Here is a 5,393-nt window from a genome sequence, read left to right as displayed (position 1 = left end):
AATATGAAACTGAAAGCACTGCGAGCAAAGCAGTGAGTCAATAACCATAAAAGGAATTTTTGGAAGCTGTCCTAGTAGGAGGAAAGATGGGTTTGACACAATTTCTCAACTAGCACCTTCACATTAATTTCTTTGAAAGACATCTTAGAGATCATTTACTATTTGGAAAAGTGTCTATTAGATACTTAAGTATAATGGAATGTGTCTCAGAATTGGGGATCAGTTTAGGAAACCTAGAAGAGGAAGCATATCAATTTTTAGGTTTAATTTCCTTAAATAATGGACACACAGTGGACCTGGCTCCTCATTTATGCATGCCATAAGTGAGGAAAAAGACACATCTTATACATTAATGAATACACAGCCCCTGGAACTTAATACCAACTGCCCAGGCAGAAAGGAGTTCCATGTGTTGCACACAGGTTCCATGCTCTGTGCCAACAGCTCCACATGGATTAAATATTGATATCTCATAACAGACATTTCCCCACCATTTTATAGAAACTGAGACACAGAAAGATTTAATGTCTTGTCTCATATTACAGTACTGTAGATAATCTGAACCAAATCATTCTTGTTTCCAAACCCTCCTGTTTAACCTCTTCTATGTACTGCTTTTCCTTGTCTGTTCAGTGAATAGCAGTAGAAATAACAGCTTTATTTCTTGATTGCTCTAAGGAGCACACATGTTACAAGTCTAATTCAATCCTGAGTATAATCATGCAAAATAAGTGGTCTTGTCTCCATCTTACAGTGAGAAAACAGGAAGCCTTGAGGGAGGGTAAATAATATGCCTGGTCAAATTCACTAAGCACGTCGTAGAGGTGGGATGTGAATTTGAAACTGTGTTTGCCCTTAAACTCTTCTTTTTCTCCTCCTCAACAGGGCTTCTGAAGGAGGGAAAAGGAAAGTGAGGAGGAAGGGAGATATTCAAGGAAGAAGGGAAATATTTCTAAGTTCTTCTAATCTCACGGTACATTGGTGTTTCTCCCCATCTGGAAGCCAGTGTCTGAAATTTAACAAATAGAATTATTTGTTTTAATTATTTTATTTTGTTTTATTATTTTCTTTTCTTCCTTGCTATTATCTTTTAAAATGTCTCTGGGTAAGAAGTACTTCAACTTGCTTTGAAAAATATGATTTATCTGGGTCTTCCATTTGCTGGAAGGGCTTCCCTGGTGGCTCAGATGGTAAGTAAACTGCCTGCAATGTGGGAGACCTGGGTCTGATCCCTGGGTCTGGAAGATCCCCTGGAGAAGTGAATGGCTACCCATTCTAGTATTCTTGCCTGGAGAATCCCATGGACAGAGGAGCCCGGTAGCTACAGTTCATGGAGTCACAAAGAGTCAGACACAACTGAGTGACTAACACGTGCACTTTCAGTTGTTGGAACACATTCAGGTTCTTCTTGTCTTAGAAATCTGTGTATAACAATTTGCTGCATGTGAACCTGTCTTATGCCAGGTCTTGGCAAGACTGGTTCCTTCTTTTTCTACTGGTCTCAGCTAAATAGTATCTTCTCATTGAGATCTTCCGTGATCGCTAATCTCCATCTTATCATCCTGGTTTTTTTGTTTTTTTGTTTTTTTACTTTTCCCTATGACTACCTGAAATTCAGGTTCAGAAAAGCATTGACTTCTTGTGTCAACTGATGTATTTCCAGCAATTAAAACACAGTTTGACTGAGTATAAGCTCAATGAGTATTATATGGGAGTAAGTATAAAACAACTTCAACTTTGAGAGTAACACCACCATTTACCAACTTGAAGTGTAGAAGAAATATTAAAATACTTATGTAAAGCACTTAATTTGTTAATTTACTTACATTTTAAAATTATATATTTTATATTTTATGTATATGTAAATCTACTTCTGCTTTATTGACTATGCCATCACTTCATTGCAAATAGATGGGGAAACAGTGGAAACAGTGACAGATTTTACTTTTTTGGGCTTCAAAATCACTGCAGATGGTGACTGCAGCCATGAAATTAAATGATGCTTGCTCCTTGGAAGAAAAGTTATGACCAACCTAGACAGCATATTAAAAAGCAGAGACATTACTTTGCCAACAAGGGTCTGTCTAGTCAAGGCTACAGTTTTTCCAGTAGTCACATATGTATGTGAGAGTTGGACTCTAAAGAAAGCTGAGCACCAAAGAATTGATGCTTTTGAACTGTGGTGTTGGAGAAGACTCTTGAGAGTCCCTTGGATAGCAAGGAGTTCCAACCAGTCCATCCTAAAGGAAATCAGTCCTGAATATTCATTGGAAGGACTGATCCTGAAGCTGAAACTCCAGTACTTTGGCCACCTGATGTGAAGAACTGACTCACTGGAAAAGACCCTGATGCTGGGAAAGATTGAAGGTGGGAAGAGAAGGGGACGACAGAAGATGAGATGGTTGGATGGCATCACTGACTCAGTGGACATGAGTTTGAGTAAACTCAAGGAGTTGGTGATGGACAGGGAGGCTAGGCGAGCTGCAGTCCATGGGGTCACAAAGAGTTGGACACAACTAACTGACTCAACTGAACTGAATGCTGATATATTTTTCTTACATTTTATAAAATAACTTTTTGATTGAAATATAGTTGATATACAATATTACATTAGTGTTAAGTGTACTACATAATGACTTGACATATGCTACATTATGGAATGATCATCACAATAAATCTGTAACCATCAGTCCCCATACAAAGTTATTAAAATATCATTGACCATATAGCTTATTCAGTATATTACATTACTGTGGTTTATGCATTATATAACTGGAGCTTTGTAGCTCAATCCCCTTCACCCTTTTGCCTGCCATGGCTCTGTATTTGCAAAAGTGCACTGAAATACTGTGATGCTGTGGCCTTACTATACTGACTGTGACATTCCCATTAGTCATGTTATAAAGTAAAAAGTCTCTGACTCTCCTCTACTTTTTCTTACGAGACAGCACTTTCTTCCGTCAATTAAGGACAGCTTGCAACTGTTCTATTGAACACATGCCAGTCAAAAGAGAAAGCAAGCTTAGTTTCTCAGAAATGGACTAGATGTTAGGAAACCAGCTCCTTCCTGATTAGTACAATGAGTCATGTGCAGTTTTGTGTTTGGTTTTTTTGTGTGTGTGTGCGTGTGTCTCTCAAGCTGCTTGAAATATTTCCTAGGGACATTTTTTTCTAAATGCTGACTAGGAGGAAGCTGTAATTCCTCACTTTCCTGTGTACTTGGAGTTGCAGTCTCTAGAACATTTACATTATTCTAAAAATATCCACAGATCAAGTTAATTTATAGGTTAGTATTACTGCATTAAAACTTTGTATGTGTATAAATGCTTAATGTTTTCAAATGCTGTCCAAATTTTAGTTTCCATAAAAGAGACTCTGAATTTTAGGTTTGCAATGTTTTTATATTAGATTGCTTGACATGTGAAAAACTTCATGTGGCCTGTTCTAGGGTACTCAATACCAGGGGTGTTATTCATCTGGAGGCAGTAAGTCTCATATACAAAGGAGTCAGGACATCACATGAGAAAACAATCTGCAATATATGTGTATGTACAGGAAACATATGTACTTGTGTGCACCTGTGCTAGGTGCAGTGGGGTGTGTAAAGATCAATTAGATGTAGCTGAAGCCCTAAATACAGCTTAATCTAGTGGGTGAGATTGACTTATACTCAAATAATAAAAGGAAAGGAATGGAAAGGATAGGAGGGAGGAGCACTATTATCCACATAGTAGTCTCAAGATCTCAGATTAGAACATTTAAAGCTTTACCCCATGAGGAATTTATTTTTATGTTAGTTATAGGAAATAGATTGAATTTTAAGTGTTTTTTAACAACAGCCTGACAGTTCTTATTAATATTTAACTTTATTTCTCAACCATCTATTCTGTCCTGTCTGTTCATCCTAGTAAACTCAGTACAACACTTCAAATAGCTATCATTTGTATGTTGTTTCAATAATTTAGTGAATTCTTTTGAATACATGTTTTGGTTCCTCTTACCCACAAATTCTTAGTGAAAATTAGGATCACTTTGTGAAATTCCTCCATGATTAGGATTATGTCACATATAACAGGAAAATACAAATGACTTATAGATACTATTTTTAGTTAATTGTTTTCATATTTGAGTATGGATTGCTACTTTATTTAAAACCGTTTTTCAGTCTTTCAGTATTAGTGGGTAGTTTTCTATAATTCTTTTCAAATTCAAATTTGAATTTGCCTTATTATTCATCCTGTTTATTTGTAATTAAAAAACAAATAACCAATATTACACTATTTTAAGTGTACAAATTAAGTATATTTAAATGTTGATTATATTCACATCATTGTGGAACTGATCTCCAGAGCTTATTTTTCCTGCAAAACCAAACTCTATACCTACTGAACAACTTCCCATTACCCTCTAACCCTAGCCCTTCACAACCACCATCCCACCTTCTCTTTATATGAGTTTGGACTACCTTACATACTTCATGTGAGTGGAATCAGAAAGTATTGCTTGCTTTGGTAGCTTGCCTATTTTAATTAAAATAGTGGTTTCATGGTCAACCCATGTTATAGCATGTGGCAAGATTTTTCTTTTTTAAAGCTAATGTTTTCCTTGTGTGTATCTACAGCAATTTTTTATCCATTCATCTGTTGATATGGGCATATGGTTTATTTCCACCTCTTGTGAAAAATGCTCAATGTGAATAATTCTCTTTGAGATACTGCTTTTAATTCTTGTGGACATGTACCCAGTAGTGGAATTTCAGGCTCATATGATAACTCTACTTTGTTTGAGGACTCACTGTACAGTTTTCCATAGGAGCTGCATAATTTTTCATTTCCACTCACAATGCACAAGAGCTCCAATTTCTTCATGTGGTAATCAATATTTGTTATTTCCTATTTTTTAATAGTGGCCATGCTCATATATGGGGCTTCCCAGGTGGTGCTAGTGGTAAGGAATCTGCCTGTCAACACAGGAGACTCGAGAGACATGGGTTTGATCCCTGGGTTGGGAAGATTCCCTGGAGGAGGAAATGGCACTCTACTCCAACATTCTTCCTGGAAAATTCCATGGACAGAGGAGCCTGGTGGGCTACAGTCCATGGGGTTGCCAAGAGTTGGACACAATTGACCGACTGAGCACACACATGTATTGTTGTATATCTTTCAGCTCTAAATATTGTGTGATTTTGTTCTACAAGTGAGCTGATGGAAAAATAGCAGAGATTATATTTTTCCAGCACTTTACAGCTAAGTCTGGACATAATGATTAAGTTTGAAAGTGAAATATGAGCAGAAGCACATGTGTGTCTCTATGGAGGGGAGTTGTAGAATGCTGAGCCTATACTCTGCCAGCCTGTGTTTCCCTTCTTATTGTCTGAATTACAGATTTTGCAG

The sequence above is a fragment of the Cervus canadensis genome, chromosome 2 (assembly GCF_019320065.1).
Source record: "Cervus canadensis isolate Bull #8, Minnesota chromosome 2, ASM1932006v1, whole genome shotgun sequence".
Lineage (NCBI taxonomy): Eukaryota > Metazoa > Chordata > Mammalia > Artiodactyla > Cervidae > Cervus > Cervus canadensis.
The sequence above is the reverse complement of the archived record's forward strand: the minus strand, read 5'-3'. Positions refer to the sequence as shown.